Below are 17905 nucleotides of genomic sequence, written 5' to 3'. Positions count from 1 at the left end.
ATTTATCCCTATGTTTTTTCCCAAGAGCTTTATAGTTTAGCTATTATATTTAGGTTTTTGATCCATTTTGAGTTTGTGTTTGTATATGGTGTGAGGTAAGTGTCCCAACTTCATTCTTTCGCATGTGGACTCAAGTTATTCCTGTGCTTATTGAAAAGGCTTCTTTTATTGAAAAGACTTTTCTTTTCCCATTGTCACATCTGTTATTGAAAGATATTTTCAAATTATAAGTTGACATTTTTTTTCTGTACCTTGAATATTTTGCTCTACTGTCTTTAGGCTTGCATTATTTCTGAGGAAGAGTCTGCTGTAATTCTTATCTTTGTTCTTGCATATGTACTGTTTCCTCTTTTGCTGTTCTTAACATCTTTTCTTTATTACTGACTTTAGCGATTTGATTTTATATGCCCTGGTATAATTGGTTTTTGTTTTGGGGGGTTTTATTCATGTCCTTGTGCTTAGGGTTCACTGAGCTTCTTGGATTTGTGGGCCTAAACTTTTCATCAAATTTGGAAAATTTATGGACATTATTTCTTCAAATATTTTTCTGCCCCTCTCTCCTTTAGGAACTCCAATCACATGAATAGTAGGCTACTTGAAGTTGTCCCACAGCTCACTGATTCTGTTCAATTTTTTCCTTTTTGTCTCCTCCTTCTAGTATTTATTGCTGTGTCCCCAAATTCACTAATGCTTTCTTCGGAAACATCCACTCTATTTTAATCTCATTTTGCGTATTCATCTCAAATATGGCAGTTTCCATCTCAAGAAATTTGACTTGGTTTTTTAATTTTTTTTTATTTTGGAATAATTTTAGATTTATGTAAAATTTGCGGAGATGGCACAGAGTATTCCCAAATGCCCTTCATCCAGTTTTAGTTTCTCCCAATGTTGTTATCTTACATCACTGGGGTGCACTTATCCCCAAACTAAGATACCAATGTTGTTGCATGACGATTAACAAAACCCCACATTTTATCCAGATTTCAACAGCTTTTCCATTAATGTCTTTTATTCTGTTCCAGGAACAATCTCATTTAGTTGTTATGTCTCATTAGTCTCTTCTGACCCATGATGGTTTCTCAATCTTATCTTGTTTTTTATGACCTTGAATGTTTTAAAGAGCACTGGTCCAGTCCCCAGTGACAGAGCACTGGTCATGTATTTTACATAACATCCCTTAATTTGGGTTTGTCTGATGTTTTCCTCACGATTAGACTTGGGTTATGGATTTTGAGAAAGAATAGGAGGTAAAGTGTTCTTGTTACTACACCAAATTAGAGGGCATGTGAGAGCCACATGACCTCCTTGGTGACATTCACTTTAATCACTTGAGTAGGTAGTTTTGATAGATTTTCCTTCAGTGAAGATACTGTTTTTCCCTTTCCATACTCTGTTCTTTGGAAGCAAATCACCCATTTCAACCCACACTCAGGGAAGGGGAGTGATTAAGTTCCACCTCTTGCGAAAGGGGAGTATCTGCATATATTATTTGGAGTTCTGTGTGAAATAATTATCTTTCTCCCCAATTTGTTTATTCAGTCAGATATATATTTATTTATATCTCATGTATATTTGTTTGATATTTTGCATTATAATCCAACGCGATGTTATTTATTTTGTTGCTCAAATTGTTCCAGTTTTGGCCATTGGATGCTCTTTCAGGTTGACTTCTGTGTCTCTCTGACATGCTCCCATTCCTTTGTTTTTAAACACTTTCTTACTTTCTAGTACTACAGTGTGCTCCAGAATCATCTTGTATTTTCCCTGTTCTAGATCATCAATCAAAACATTTCTCTAAAAGATGCTTGTTTCTTTTCTTGGAGAATGGTATTTAGAAACCAAGATATGGGCACTGAGTGTTTGTTGCTACTATGATTTGGATCTTTTTTGTATCTTCTATGCCTCTAATTAACAGCTTAGTCTTTTCTCTAGCTTCTTGAACACACGGGCTTCAGTTGTAACTGTTTTAATGTTCTTATCTACCCATTCTACTTATCTTGGTCAGTTTCAATCGAAGGATTTTGCAATTCTGGAAATAACTTTTGGGTATTACCTTTAAACCTTGTTAGAAGGAACCAGAGCAATATTAGTCTAGGGCTAATTTTGCCCCACTATTGTAATGAACCTGATGCCTTGTGAAACATGCCTGCTACTCTGAATGTTGGAACAGGAACTGAGCCTGGGTGATCTTTGGGAATCGTTCCTTCTAGTTCTTTGGGATAGTTCTCTCTCTGGTCTCAGGTATTTTCCTCACATGCATGCTGAAGACTCAGTGGTCATATTTCATTGGAATGAGATGGGGGTTAAATAGATTAAAACATGTAAAGCATTTGGAGCAGTGCTTGCTTCACAGCAAGTATTCAATAAATACTAGTTATTTATATACCTGTTAAAAGTGGCCTGCGGGGGCGCCTGGGTGGCTCTGTCAGTTAAGCATCTGACGTCAGCTCAGGTCATGATCTCACGGTTAGTGAGTTCAAGCCCCGCATGGGGCTCTATGCTGACAGGTCAGAGCCTGAAGCCCGCTTCAGATTCTGTGTCTCTCTCTCTCTGCCACTCCCCGGCTCGTGTTCTCTCTCTCGCAAGAATAAATTTTAAAAAACATTAAAAAAAAGTGGCCTACCAATTTGACTGAGTTTCCTAGTGACCCTAGCAAAGTGGAAATATCAGTTGCATGATTTGGTGTCCATAAAATATATAGAAATTGGTTGGACAGAAGCATAGATTTCAGAATATTTCCCCCACAAGATTCCTCATAGAGAGAGAACTGTATGTACCTGGAATAATATACCAGCCAGAGGGAGTTTCCTAGGATTCTGTCTTTACCATCCCTCCAAATAACCAATAACTTCACACTAGAACTCAGTTTAGTAAAAGTACTTCCACTGTGACTGAAATATCATAATACCTTTAGTCTGGCCTAATCCAAAGATAAAATATATAGCATCAAAATGAAACTACTGAGCCACATGTCATTTGGGCGATCCTCCATAAATACAGGGGGGTCAATTAGGAGACAATTATAGTGGTTCAGGCAAGAGGCAACTACAGTCTGAGCCAAGAACTAGCTATAGGATGAAAGGGGATTGGCACAGAACCAACCCACTGTACTGTGAGAATCCACAAATTTTGGCAGTGGACTCCGCAGCTACAGGGAGGAGGAACTTTCGAGGCCTGGGAGTGTGTGTGTGTAGAAAGATGAAAAGAAAAAGCTTGACTGTTGTGGTCTTCAAATCTCCTACAGCCTTACAAATATTTCATCAACTTAATCAGCTACTGAGGAAGACGTGTTAGAATCTCTATGTGGATTTGTCCTTGTCTCCGCATAATCTTATCTGGAGGCAGTGTTTTTTTCCGTTGGTACAGAGAGGTTCTAGGTCATTATATCTTCCTGATGAACTGTCCCTTTTGTCACTAAAGCATATGACCGTATCTCTAACAATGCTTTTTGCCTTAAAATCTATTATGATTGCATTATTTCATTAGTGTTGACTCAGTATATTTTCCCCCAGCCTTTTAAAATTTCTGGTTCATTACCTTGTGAATGTGTTCTTGTAATCAACGTACAGCTGGATTTTTAAAAATCGAATCTGAGAATCTTTGTCTTGTCTCAGTCATGTTTATATTTCTTATTAGGATGATATATCGGCGATTTTTTCCATTGTTTTGTTGGTTTGCCACATGTTTGCTTTATTCTTTTATCCTGATGTCTTTGATTTAGGTGTTTTCTCTACTTCCTTTTTATTCTCACTAATGGTTTGGAAGTTATACATTCTAATTCTGTTCTTTCAGTGGGAGTTCTTCCATTATTAATGTGCACACTTGAAATAACGTTGTTAAGTCAGTCACTATCTCTAGCTCGTTGTGAAGATTTCAGGATCCTTAGAATTCTTTATTTCCAATCTCCACCCCCTCCATCTTCCAGTAATTTGGTTTTTAGTATTTTGGTTCCAATTTATTTTAACCACCCTCCCCTCCCCATTAGATGATTTAACAGCCGGTATTATTTATATTTACAAGCCTGGGTATTAATTTCTTTGCCTACCTTTCTTTAGTCCCTTCGTTTTATCAAAATATAATTCACGTGGGGCTCCCGGGTGGGTCAGTCGGTTGAGCGTCTGACTTCAGCTTCGGTCATGATCTCACAGTTTGTGAATTCGAGCCCAACATCCAGCTCTATGCTGACAGCTTGGAGCCTGGAGTCTGCTTTGGATTCTGTGTCTCCCTCTCTCTCTGCCCCCTGCCCCCACTCACATTCTGTCTCTCTCTCTTTCAAAAATAAATAAACATTAAAAAAATTTTTTTAAATATATAATTCACGTACAATGAAATTCACCCTTTTTAAGTATACAATTCTGCAGTTTTTAGTATATTCACAAAATTGTGTGACCATCACCACTATCCGATTTTAGAACATTTGCATCACCCCCCAAAGAAATCCCATATCTATTACCGGTCACTCCCCATTCCCTCCTATCTCCAGCCCCTGGCAACCACTAAACTACTTTCTGTCTCTATGGATTTGCCTGTTCTAGAAATTTCAATAAATGGAATCATATAATATATGGCTTTTCATGTCTGGCTTCTTTCACGTAGCATAATGTTTTCAAGGCTCATCCATGTTGGGTCATGCATCAGTACTTCGTTCTTTTTATGCCTGAATACTATTCCACTGTATGGATAAACAACATTTTATTTGCTAGTCACTAGTTGATGGACATTTAAATTGTTTCCCCCCTTTGGCTGTTATGCATAAGGTTGCTGTGAACTTATGTGTCCAAGTATTTTTGTGGATATATGTTTTCAGTTCTCGGATACATACCTGGAAGTGGAAACCGCTGTTTCTTGTATTCAGTGGTGTGCTGATAGATGTTTTAACAACTAGTTTTTACGTTGGTATTGGGTAAGGGAGCCCTGATTTGTAGCATTTGTTGATCTCTGGGGTATAAATGCTCAGGTTGCCAACCTGACATCACTGAAATACAGAGATGAGGAGAAATGCACACTAGCACACAATTTTGTAGCACCTTCTTCCATTAGATACAAGAAATACGAATAACCCCAAGAACGTAGATAGTAGAAGCATTGTAGTAAAATAATTAAGAAGTGATGCATTTGTGAGGATTTTTTTTCACCTTTTTAAAGAAATCATTCATTTAACTGTAAGTTTATATAATTTGATGTTCAACGATGACCATATTTAGCAGGCAGATCTCAAAATTCCTGGAATGTTCATACTCGGCTCTCCGGGCTGACAGGGGAGCCGGCTGGAGCCCTGACCTCACTTGTATCCCACTCCTTACATCTTCTTTCTGGACTGAATTTTCTCACTGAAGCATATCCCCTAGTGGTCTTTCAGCGAGAGTTTGTGTGAGGTAAACTCATTGGCTTTGCGTGTCTGAAATTGTCTGAAAAGCTAGCTCTCGCTTATGAATTTAACTGTGTATAGAATTCCGTGTTGAGATTTATTTTCTTTCCATGCTTTGCAAATATTATCCTTCTGTCTTTTGGTTTCTGCTGTTGCTGATGAGAAGGCTGCCTTCATTGCAATTAACACATTGGAAATCTGTCCCTCTTCACGGAGAGCTTTTATTTTTTTTTCTCTTGGCCTTGCAGTTTCACAGTTTCATCAGGGTATGAACGGGCCATGGGGGCACCCAGGTATTTGGTCAAACATTATCCTGGGTGTGTCTGTGAGGGCATTTTGGGGTGACACATAACAGATTGCCCTCCCTAATGTGGGTGGCCCTCATCAGATCAGGCCTGACTAGAACAAAAAGGCTGACTCTCCCGACGGGTAAGAAAGAACTCTTCCTGCCTAGCTGTTTGAGTTGAGATATTTGCCCTCTCTGGCCTCCAGATTCAAACTGAAACATCAGCTTCTCTTGGGTCTCAAGCCTGCTGGCTTCCAGACTAGAACTTACACCACTGGCTCTCAAGGTTCTCAGGCCTTCATACTCAGACTGGAAATATACCATTGGGTCTCGTGGGTGTCCAGCTTGCCAACTGCAAACCTTGGGACTTGTCAGCTGCCATGGTTGTGTAAGCCAATTCCTTATAATGAATTTCTGTGTGTGTGTGTGTGTGTGTGTGCATGTATACACATATACATATCCCTACGCACATATGTTGGTTCTGTTTCTCTGGAGAACCCTTACTAATACAGCTATAATATTTTAAGTAATGATTTTCTACCATTCCCTCTATTAAATCTTTCTGGAACGCCTATGCTTGAATTTTTCTTTTTATCCTTCATATCTCTTAAGCTCTTATTGAAGGCTTCTATCCTTTTCTGTCTTTACTCCATTTGGGGTGGTTTCCTCAAATCTCTCTTCTAATACCTCTTCAACTACATCTAATATATGTAGTTTGACTCATCCGTTGAGTTTTTAATTTCAGGGGCTGCTTTTCATTTCTGGAAGTTCTATGTGGATGTTTTTCAAGTCTCCCAACTCTTTTCTCCTACTATTCTGTTTTATTATTATTATTATTATTATTATTATTATTATGGCTTCTATTCCTTTTCTTATCTCTGTTTTAATCATCCTAATTCAGAGTCTCTTTCAGATGGTTCTATTTTTACCCCTTTTCTATCTAGTTTGTTATGTGCTTTGACGCTCTATTTTGGTCATTTCTTTCCACATGTGGTTTGTTATATTTTGTGAGTCTCTTCATCAGGGATTGTTTTTCCTAGTGACTTCCTCAAGCCCTGGATTGTTAAGCATCCCCACAGAGCTATTTTGAATATACCTTTCAGCCCTAACCTAAGAATTTTAATAGGTCTGACTTCAGTCCTAACCTAAGAATTTTAATGGCCTGGACCAATTTTTATGTCACTTTATCTCAGTAGGTGCCTGTGCATATAGGCAAAGTAAATTTAACACCTCCTCCATATGCATTTGGCAGAGATTAGGGTTCTCATTTCTCATGAGTGTCCTTTCCCCCCACCTACAGCCTCTTTAGACATGAGGCTTCCTTACAAGTTCGCTAACGCTGGGGTACAGTTTCCCAGTCCTTTGCGTGGAAGGGGGCAGATCTTCCAATGTCAGGGCTTTATTCAGGGGTCTCTGTTCCAGCTTCCTCACCTGGCTGGGACTGAAACCTCATCTCCCACTCCTTAATGTACGGTGGAACCCTAGCCCACAGCCCGTAGGATCTAGATAGCTAAGTGTGAAAACCCTGTGTGCTGCTAAGGCACATCACCTGTACCCTGTTCTGGCTTTGAGATTTCATTTCTTTTTCATTTCTGACATCTTGGGCCTTCTCTTCACATTTTTCAGATCTGGTAGTAAAAATAAAACATTTCTGCTGGAGTTCATCTAGCATCTCTATGTGTCTGTAGCAGGGAGTGGGATGGGGCATCTATCTATATTAACGTAGTTGGTCATGTTTCTGGATGTTGCAATAATGAGAAACAATAATTCCCTGAAGAAGACACTTATTGTTGCCATTACACACATAAGAAAAGTGAAGCTCAGAATAATTGTCTAAATTGCCAAAGCCATAAACTTTTAAGTGGGGAAATAGGTTTTGTGTTCAAGTTGTCTCCAAATCTCATGCAAGATATCTAGGTATCTAGAAGGCACTTGGTACCTCTGACTTTTCTCCATTGTTAGCCTTTATGGGCAATTCACCCATGGCATTTTGCTGAAACAAATACTCTGGAAAAGATTCCTCCTGCTTCCTATGCAAGGCTGTTTGGGGGAGAAAAAGAGGGAGTAAAAAACAATTTGTGGAAGCTGGGCTTTCTTAAACCTGAGAACCCCTGGTAGTAGCATTTGACTGGGAGAATGTGAAAGCCAACAGGCATTTCCCTCTCCATCCAGAAGCATCCCCAAAATTACTTGTGCAATGGACAGTGAACGGGACATACCAAGGGTCTTGTGCACTGTTTTTGGCTTGCCTCTGAAAGAAGGAGGAAGCCCGGGTCATGGCAGAACTTACCTGTAAGTTCTGCTGGGTTTGGGAATACTCTGAGGCTTTTCACTTAGCTCCCTTAACCTGGGAGCACCTCTTTCCCTGTGCATCCTGCACGGAGCCCAGCCATGAGTGGGCACCCAGCCAAGGTTTGGTAGATTGATGCAGATCAGTTCAGATCTGAGCAGAAGGAAGACACCTCAATTATTTACAGTGGAGGAGCCTTAATGAGATGGATTGGTTACACAGGTGGCGGGACAGGGGATGGAGAGGCATCCCAGAACTTAGCAAGAGCAGGAACCACTGCCACGCATAAGGCAAAGGGGCAGAGCGGGAAGCCAGGGTCACCAGGGCCCAGGAGCCAGGTGATGAGCAGCTTGAGCCCTAGCAGGCCTGTCCATGGGAGCAGGAGCAATGGAGATGTCACCTGAGGCAGATGGGGAGGAAAAGAAACACCTTGGCTTTTTCTCCCCCTATACCTACTCCCAATCTCTGGCTAGTACTTTTGGAGACACATCAGGCCCAAACTTTGGCCAAACTCAGCTGGAAGCCAAATGTCCTAGAGCCTGGATTCACAGGCTGAATGGATCTACTTCCCTGTGTTACAAAACAGAACAGAGCAGGAGAGGGCTTAGGGAATCGGTCTAGGAAAAACAGGCCCAGGACTGGCAGGGAAGGTGGGAAGGAAAGAAGAAAAAAGAAAGAAGAGGAGAGGAGAGAAGCCTATATGTAACATAGAAGCATTCTAGAATACTTTTTACATATCCTTGTGCAATTAAAAAGGCATCTAGATGGCTAATAGAAACATGAAAAATTTCTCAACATCACTTATCATCAGGGAAAAACAAATCAAAATGAGATACCCCCTCACACCTGTCAGAATGGCTAAAATTAACAACATAAGAAACAACAGGAGATGGCGAGGATCCTGAGAAAGGGGAACCCTCTTGCACTGTTGGTGGGGATACAAACCGGTGTAGCCGCTGTGGAACAGTACGGAGGTTCCTCAAAAAACTAAAAATAGAACTACCCTACGATCTAGCAATTACACTATTAGGTAATTACCCAAAGGATACAAAAATACTGATTTGAAGGGGTCCATGCACCCCATTTATAGCAGCATTATCAACAATAACCGAACTGTGGAGAGAACCCAAACGTCCATCGACTGATGAATGGATAAAGAAGATGTGATATATATATATATATATATATATATATATATATATATGCATGCAATGGAATACTACTCAGTCATCAAAAAGAATGAAATTTGCAATGACGTGGATGGAACTAGAATGTATTATGCTAAGCAAAATAAATCAATCAGAGAAAGACAAATACTGTATCACTTCACACGTATGTGGGATTTAAGAAACAAAACAGATGAACAAAGGGGATTTGGGGGAGGGGAAGAGAGAGAGGGATACAAACCACAAGAGACTGTTAACAATAGAGAACGAACTGAGGGTTGATGGAGGGAGGTGGGTGAGGGGTGGGCTAGATGGATGATAGGTATTAAGAAGGGTACTTGTGATGAGCACTGGGGGTTGTATATAAGTGCTGAATCAATGAATTCTGCTCCTGAAACCAATATTGCACTGTATGTTAACTAAAATTTAAAAAACAAAAAAAGTCTTTAGGATAAAAAGTTGCCTTCCTTGCAGAGTTGTGAGGATCAAATGAGAAAATGGATGTGAAAAGCTTATGAAAATTGTGAAGTAATGCATAAATATGAGATAAACATCATTAATATCATTAGTGCTTTAGAGGGAGGAAATGTAGGTAAACATGAGTTTAAATAGAAATCCTTGGGGCGCTTGGGTGGCTCAGTCGGTTGAGCGTCCAACTTGGGCTCAGGTCATGATCTCACAGTCTGTGAATTCGAGCCCCACATCGGGCTTTGTGCTGACGGCTCAGAGCCTGGAGCCTGCTTTGGATTCTATGTCTCACACTCTGTTCCTCCCCTGCTCACACTCTGCATTCTGTCTCTCTCTCTCAAAAATAAAGATTTAAAAAAAATTTTTTTAATAGAAACCCTTTATTAAGCATCTATTATGTATGGATAGTTTCTGTGGATGCCCATTGGAATATTTTTAGCTGCAAGTAATGATAATGAGCAATGACTTGAACAAATAGGTAGTTATTTTCTGGCATACCAAGAATTCCAGAGGTGCTCCTTTGCCCTTTCCGTCTGAATTACAAGATGACTGCAATGCTTGGCCTTCACCTCCAAGTTCAAGGCAAGAAAGGGTTGAGGTGAGAGGACAGTTCAGACTCAGCTGTCTTGTTTCATTAGGAAAGCAAAATCTCCCCCATTAATTCCCAGGCAGTTCTACCTAAATTCCCAGTTCTACCTAAATCTCTTTGACCAGAACTGGGCCACAAGGCCACTCCTAACAACAAGGGAGAGGTGGTGGGAGGTAACATAGGAGAAATGGCTTCTGGCTGGCCAATGACAGGGCATGTTGCATGCATATAAAACACAGTACTTGGCACAGAGTAAAAGTGCTCAATGCATGTTGTATGTGCCTCTGTGTATCTGTGTGTGGTTTATATGTGTTCTTCATTTCTTTTTAGTTTTTTAAGGTTTATTTATATTTGAGAGAGAGAGGCAGAAAGTGAGTAGGGGAGGGGCAGAGAGAGAGAGGGAGACAGAATCCAAAGCAGGCTCCAAGCTCTGAGCTGTCAGCACAGAGCCTGATGTGGGCTCAGACTCACAAACCGTGAGATCATAACCTGAGCCAAAGTCAGAAGCTTAACTGACTGAGCCACCCAGGCACCCATCCGTTTCTCCTAACAATCCTATGAAGTAGGATCTTTTACAAATGAGACCTAATACACAGCTGGTAAAAGGCAGAGGCAGGCCTCAGACCCAGAATGCAGACTTCCTGATGGCATTCTGAGGCTCTTTCCATTCTCTCGCCATGCACCCCCTCCCCACTAAACCGGCCCTTAAGGTCTTGCTTTTGGAGACACATCAGGCCCAAGTGGGCTTGATGAAGAGAGAAGGTGAAAAGAGATTAGCTTTAAATAAGCTGATGCCTAACCCTGGGGCTGTACGTGGAGCAACCATGAAGTCATGGGAAAAGTTTCCATAATTCCACATGCTAGACCCATGCCTCTGCCTGAATGCAGCCACTTTGGAACCGTCACGCTGGGAGCCTCAGCAGGCTCAGCACTTGTCCTGATGATACCACCACTGCCCGGGATTCCAGTGGGATTCGCCTTCACAAGTCATAAAAAGACCTCAATCATTACTGTAAAATTACACCTCATTTCTGACCCCAACCCTAGCCGCAGCTCCTCGTCTCATTTACCATCAGTTCCTAATGACGTATGACTAGTGCCAAAAATTTTAAAAATCATTCCCCAGGTGCGCCTGAGTGGCTCAGTCAGTTAAGCAACTGACTTCAGCTCAGGCCTTGATCTCACAGTTCGTGAGTTCAAGCCCTGCATCAGGCTCTGCACTGACAGTGTGGAGCCTGCTTGGGATTCTCTCTCTTCCTCTCTCTCTCTCTGCTCCTCCCCTGCTCTCTCTCTCTCTTTCAAAATAAATAAACTTAAAATTAAATCATGCCCCAAAGACAACTGTATTGCAATTTATTTTTTTTTAATGTTTATTTATTTATTTTGAGAGAGAGAAAGCACACACTCTCAAGGAAGGACAGAGAGAGAGGTACAGAGAGAATCCCAAGCAGGATCCATATTTTCAATGCAGAGCCTGACACAGGGCTGGAATCCACAAACCGTGAGAGCATGATCTGAGCCAAAATCAAGAGTCACTTAACTGACTGAGCCACCCAGGAGCCCCTGTATTGCAATTTAGAAGTAAAAGCATGGATTGTCGGCTTCTCAGGCAATTTTCTTTTTTTTTTTCTTTTTTTTACATTTATTTATTTTTGAGAAACAGAGTGAGACAAAGCGTGAGCGGGGGAGGGGCAGAGAGAGAGGGAGACACAGAATCTGAAGCAGGCTCCAGGCTCTGAGCTGTCAGCACAGAGCCTGACTCGGGGCTCGAACCTAAGAAATGTGAGATCATGACCTGAGCCGAGGTCGGACGCTCAACGAACTGAGCCACCCAGGTGCCCCCTCAGGCAATTTTCAACTTAAGTTACAGAAATGTTTAAAATAGCTGAAGCACTGTTGCAATAAATATACCCTCCCAGGTTGACATCTTAGAAGAAGACAACTCTTAGTTTGGCTGTATCATTTCTGCTGTGTTTAAGAAAAATTACTCAGGGCACCTGGGTGACTCAGTCAGTTGAGTGCCCAACTTCAGCTCAGGTCATGATCTCGCAGTTTGTGAGTTTGAGCCCTACGTCAAGCTCACTGCTGTCAACGAGGATCCTGCTTCAGACCTTCTGTTCCCCTCTCTCTCTGCCCCTCCCCTGCTCTTGCTCTCTCTCTCAAAAATAAATAAACGTTAAAAAAAAAAAAGAAGAAGAAGAAGAAGAAGAAAGAAGGGCTCCTGGGTGGCTCAGTCGCTTAAGTGTCCGACTTTGGCTCAGGTTGTGATCTCACAGTTCGTGCTGACAGCTCAGAGCCTGGAACTTGCTTCGAATTCTCTGTCTCCTTCTCTCTCTGCCCCTACCCCACTCGTGCTCTGTCTCTCTCTGTTTCTCAAAAATAAATAAAAACATTAAAAAAATATTTTTTAAAATTACTCACCTTGAGAGGCATTGTGAGAAGACCACTAGACTTGGTAAATATATACCAATGGGATATACTTAATGCAAGTTAAGGCACCAGACATGGGTCCACTCCAAGTAATGGTGGAATTGTAAACTGGTATTGCCTTCTCAGAGCAATTTGGCAGTGAGCATTGGGAAGCTTTAAGGAGTTTAAACCAGTTGACCTAGAAATTCCCTCTCTAGGAATCTTTCTTAGGGAACTAGTCAAAGATGCAGACAAAGATTTACGTATACAGCTATTCATTTTATTTGCAAAATAGTGAAAAGAAGTAACTAGCCCAAATGTCCCGCAACGGGGAAACTGTCAAGTAAATTGTGGTATATTCATTAAATTAAATAAGGCAATCATTAAAAATGATGTTTTTGAAGAATCATCAGATGTTTTTAAATTTAATGTTTATCTATCTTTGAGAGAAAGAGAGAGACAGGGTATGAGCTGGAGAGGGGCACAGAGAGAGGGAGACACAGAATCTGAAGCAGGCTCCAGGCTCTGTGCTGTCAGCACAGAACCTGACGTGAGGCTCGAACCCACGAACCGTGAGATCATGCCCTGACCCAAAGTCGGACGCTTAACCAACTGAGCCACCCAGGCGCCCCCATCAATGATGTTTAAAGATGTTCACAATAGCCCTGCTTCGGGTGAGCCCAAGCCCTGCTTCAGGTGAGCCCCATTTCTCTCTCTTTCTCTCTCTCTCTCACTCTCTCTCTGCCCCTTGTGGGATTCTCTCTCTCTGCCTCTCGCTCACTTGTGCCCCCTCTAAATAAACAAACAAACAAACAAATAAATAAATACATTCACAATAGAATAAGTGATCAAATATGACTGTAAAACTACATGCATTCTATATTCCCATTTTTACTTTCTATATGCTAAAAAAAAAGGCTCAAGGTGTACTCAAAATGTTATCAGTGGTTTTATCTGGGTGAAATTACAGGTGATTTAAAATTTTCTTCACTATACTTTTATACATACAATTTTTGATCATTGTTACTATAAGTATTGCTTTTATAATTAGAAAAATATGTGTAATGAAAATTACTTTGAAAGAAAGAAAAAAATGGGTTTTAGTAGGAGAGAAGAGATCTGCCCCTGAGGGGTTGATGGTTTAATGGAGGAAATGAGACATGTACACAAATAAATTTATTACAAGGTAGTTAGGGGTATAATGGAGGTTTTACAAAGTGTGGAGGGAAGGATTAGCTCTGCCTGGGAAAGTTGAAGGCTGGTGAAAAGAGGTAACATTCGTGCAGGGTCTTGAAGGATGAATAGGAGTTCTCTAGGGCTTTGTAAATTGTTAAGCACTATGTAAGCATAAGTTAGGTTTTTGGCCTTTGTTATTACTGTCAAAGCTTACCTCATATAAAGCTCCCTTTCTTGTCTCTTTCCCATGCTCCCTGAAGCCCGGGATCCCTGGGACAGGAAGCAGCAGTTAAACAGTCACACATCAGTGCTCCAGCAAGTGAACTGGGGTGCATCCAACTAAGGAGCAGATCCAGGACCAGAGGACATAAAATTATCTGGGAGCAGGGCCAGGAAGGTGCTGGTGGGTAAACAGTTCCCCCTTATTTGCCACCCTGTGGAAAGGCTGGCTTTGCTTGTGGCCTCCACCCTGAGTTATGGGACCATCTCCACCTGGGGGATGGTAAAAACCAAGAATGAGCATCATACATCGGTCCATGATTTACATTGGCAGGAAATGGTGTGTCAGATGCCCTTACAGCCTCCAGACAGGGTGGAGTGGAAAGGAGGGGTGTGGGTGAGGGGACCAGGAAAGGTGGCAGGAGATGATTTGTTTGGGAGAAATCCTTAGAGGCTCAAGGTTGGAAAAGATTTGTAAGTTATCTGATTTAATCCTGCTGATCCCATTCCTAACATTCCCATCACGTTGCCATCCTTCTCTGCTGTCAGGGCACAGCTCAGAGGCCACCTCTTCTGTTACCCACCCCCCTCCCCCCCACCTCAATTCCTCCGGGCTATGCTGCAGGCATTCCTCATTGTTCAGCTTTATGAGAAAAGAACTCAGTGTCCACTGTGCACCACGCACGGTGCTTATAGTTCCTTGATTGCAATATGCCCTCCTCTGCGTCCTTTTGTTTATTCCTGCAACAAACATATATTCGACACCTACACTATGCCAAACAATGTTCTAATAGAGTGGAGAAAAAGACAGCCAAGATCTCATGATCTCATGGACCTGTCATTCTAGTGGGGGAGCCGTACAATAAACAAAGGAACAAATAGGAAAATACCAGGTCAAGAAGGAGGCAGCTTTGTGAATATCTAAGGGAAGAACTTTCCATACAAAGAGAGCAGCTGATTCCAAGATCCAAGGGGATAACCTTTGCTTGCTCTAGGAACAAAAGGAAACTGGCCTTGTGTGTGAAATACTTGCTCTCGCTTTATCTGCAGATGAAAATCTTTTTATCTTTTAGGACTTGGCTCAAGCATCTCATGTTTAGGCAACTCTACCCTAATTTTCCCAGATCAAAGTGACTGTCTCCTTTCCTCCCCATTGACGCCAAGTCCAAGTACGTGTCTGTCCGCTTACCTGTAACAATTTGCCATTCCTTCCATACTACAGCATCGCTACTCCCCTGTGGACCTCAGTCTCACCAAGGATTGCGCTTCCTGTTTAAACTCCTACCGCCCAGGACAGAGCCTGGCCCAGAGTCTGTGATCAGTAAACATTTACGTGTTCCTCAAATATATGAACACTCACGTAGTACTCTGTCAGAACCTCCCTGGGTGACACTTCTTCAGAATTAGCGGCCACTTACTGATCAGTGCCAGGCCCTGTGCTGGGGCCTTTCAGTTCTGCTCTCATAAGCCTCACAACCGCCATCTATGCTAAGTGTTATTATCCCATTTTGTAGTTAAAACTCAGAGAGCATCAAAAGTGACTTGCGAGGTGTCTCGGTAATCAGAATCAGAGCTAGGATTTGAACTCAAGTCCTCTTGGTGCCAAAGCCCAAAGCTTCATCTTCAATGTGACGTGCTCACCACGTGTTGTTAGTTCGTCTGGGGATCTGTCCTCTCTTTTCTTCTGGGTAACCATTTCCCTGACAGAAGGTCTCTAGTTCACTCCCTTCTATAGTCCTCCTGGCACCAGAAGTGTTTTGTATTTAGCACACACTCAGTACATGTGACTTAAATCTCCAAGAGGTGGAAAAGAAAGAATGAATACGTGAACGAATGTGTCATCCAAAGTGAATCAGCCTCTAATCTCAGTTCCTAGGATGATGATGGGCTGGAGGGAGAGATATTTCCAAGGGGAGGGGCCTTCCCAGGTACCTCTGCGCCCATCTGGGAAAGCTGAGTGTGCTGTCACTGTACTAAGGCACTCACTTCTTAGAAATCACACCTTTTGCTCAGTTGTACATCTCAGCAGGCAGGCGGGGGTGCAGAGAGGAACATGCATGGCTTCCAATGAGTTGGGAAAATGAGGTTAGGTTTTGATTCAGATAGTTATTTGTGTTTTCTGGGTCTGCACGGTCAATAAATTTTCAACGAGCAGTGATTCTGTTCCTCATCTTTCACTGCTTTATGGGACTTCAGGGAATGAAAGCATAACATCCTGCTTTCCCATAAGTTCTCTGGCTGCTACCCTGGCACCAATTAAAGACATGTCTATGCAATTAATCAAAACCAATTTGGAAGCACTCTGGCCCTGCTCCTCTGATGTGCTGCTTGCTCCACATACAGTAGTTCCTCAGCTGCAGCGATGGAGCCAGGCACATAGGAGCTTTTGATGAACTGGCTGTGCCGGCCCCAAGTGTTAACTATGTCATCTGACATGACTAATGAGGCTCCCAACTTGATCCGTGTGAGCGGAGCAGCCCTGCTGTCTGGAGGAGGCTCAGTTTCCACAGCCAGCCTGGAAAGAGGCTACAACGTGCAGGGTACACACTCCACCATGTCAGCTGGAGTCCTGGAGGCCTCTAGTGTTGGAGCTGGGAGTCGTCCACCGAGAAGGTGCTGGACACTGTCGGCCGGGCTCTGCCCTGGGCGCTGGTGGGAGTGTGACCCAATTTAAACTTCTAGCTCAGATTCCTCATTTTACAGACATGGAAACCGAGATCCAGCAACGGTGTGGGGTTTGCCAAAGACCGGAGGCTTTGGGGGGAAGGAAATAAAGGAATAGGCATGGCCCTTACCCTCGAGGAGCTAAACTGCTAGATAAGCAGAGAAACATTCATGAGCGTAAAAACTGAGGCCTGGTGCAGATACACCTTATCAAGGCTTAAGCCATGGGTTTCCTTCTGCAAATGTTTATCAAGAGGAGGATGGGGCGCCTGGGTGGCGCAGTCGGTTAAGCGTCCGACTTCAGCCAGGTCACGATCTCGCGGTCTGTGAGTTCGAGCCCCGAGTCAGGCTCTGGGCTGATGGCTCGGAGCCTGGAGCCTGTTTCCGATTCTGTGTCTCCCTCTCTCTCTGCCCCTCCCCCGTTCATGCTCTGTCTCTCTCTGTCCCAAAAATAAATAAAAAACGTTGAAAAAAAAAATTAAAAAAAAAAAAAAAAAAGAGGAGGATAGACGGTGTCCTCGTCACCTCTACAATATCAAGAACATGGCATTTGCAGTCCACAGGTCCGGGTTTGAGTCCCAGCCCTACTTTACATTGATGGAATCTTGAGCAAATCACTTCATTTTTCTGAGCCTTGGTTTTCTCAACTGAAACTTTGGGGACAAGCCAAATGCTGCCACCCAGCCTACTTTCCAGAGTCCTGGTGAGACCCAGCAGAGTTAATGGGTGTGAAAGTATAAGTAAGAGTCTGCACATGTTAGCTATTATATATATTATTACCCCTTCTCAGGATCCCTGGCTGAAATCTCTAGAATATGGATCCACAGATAGCTTTAACTCTCTTCCTCTTCCTGCCCCTTTCAAGATGCACAGGAGAGAAATGAATATAAAACCAGTTGGTCATCTGCCTACCATCTCAACTGCTTTCCCAGAGAGTCACAATATAGAAAGTAGAAGAACTTAGCCACTGTAATTTCATGTCATTCCACGCATTTATTGAGCACCCACCATATGACAGAGGTTGGCCACGCTGTATGAGAAGTCAGAGTTGGGTAAGACAAGTTCCTCGGCCACCTTGAGAAGCTCACCATTTAGTGGGAGAAACAGACGCGGACACAAAAAACTATAACCTGATACAGAAGAATACAACTGCCAAAGGAAAGATACAAATCAAGTGCTGTAGGAGGCAGGTGAAGGAATGATTCATTCCCTAAAAGGAAATTGGGAAGATTTTCATCAAGGAAGTGGTATGAAAGTACGGGCAGGGTTT

General features: G+C 42.4%; 1 protein-coding gene across 1 annotated transcript in view; it reads left to right on the top strand.

Moving 5' to 3' along the window:
- The window catches only part of GVQW3 (GVQW motif containing 3), a 30361-nt gene extending 12786 nt beyond the window's left edge, over positions 1-17575 (top strand). Inside the window, exon 2 of the mRNA XM_042906254.1 lies at positions 17501-17575. The gene's annotated coding sequence lies outside the window, so the exon portion shown is untranslated. The remainder of the gene's footprint in view (positions 1-17500) is intronic.
- Positions 17576-17905: the final 330 nt, after the last annotated feature.

This window comes from Panthera leo, chromosome D1, assembly GCF_018350215.1.
Source record: "Panthera leo isolate Ple1 chromosome D1, P.leo_Ple1_pat1.1, whole genome shotgun sequence".
Taxonomy (NCBI): domain Eukaryota; kingdom Metazoa; phylum Chordata; class Mammalia; order Carnivora; family Felidae; genus Panthera; species Panthera leo.
This window is presented reverse-complemented; position numbering and strand designations above follow the sequence as displayed.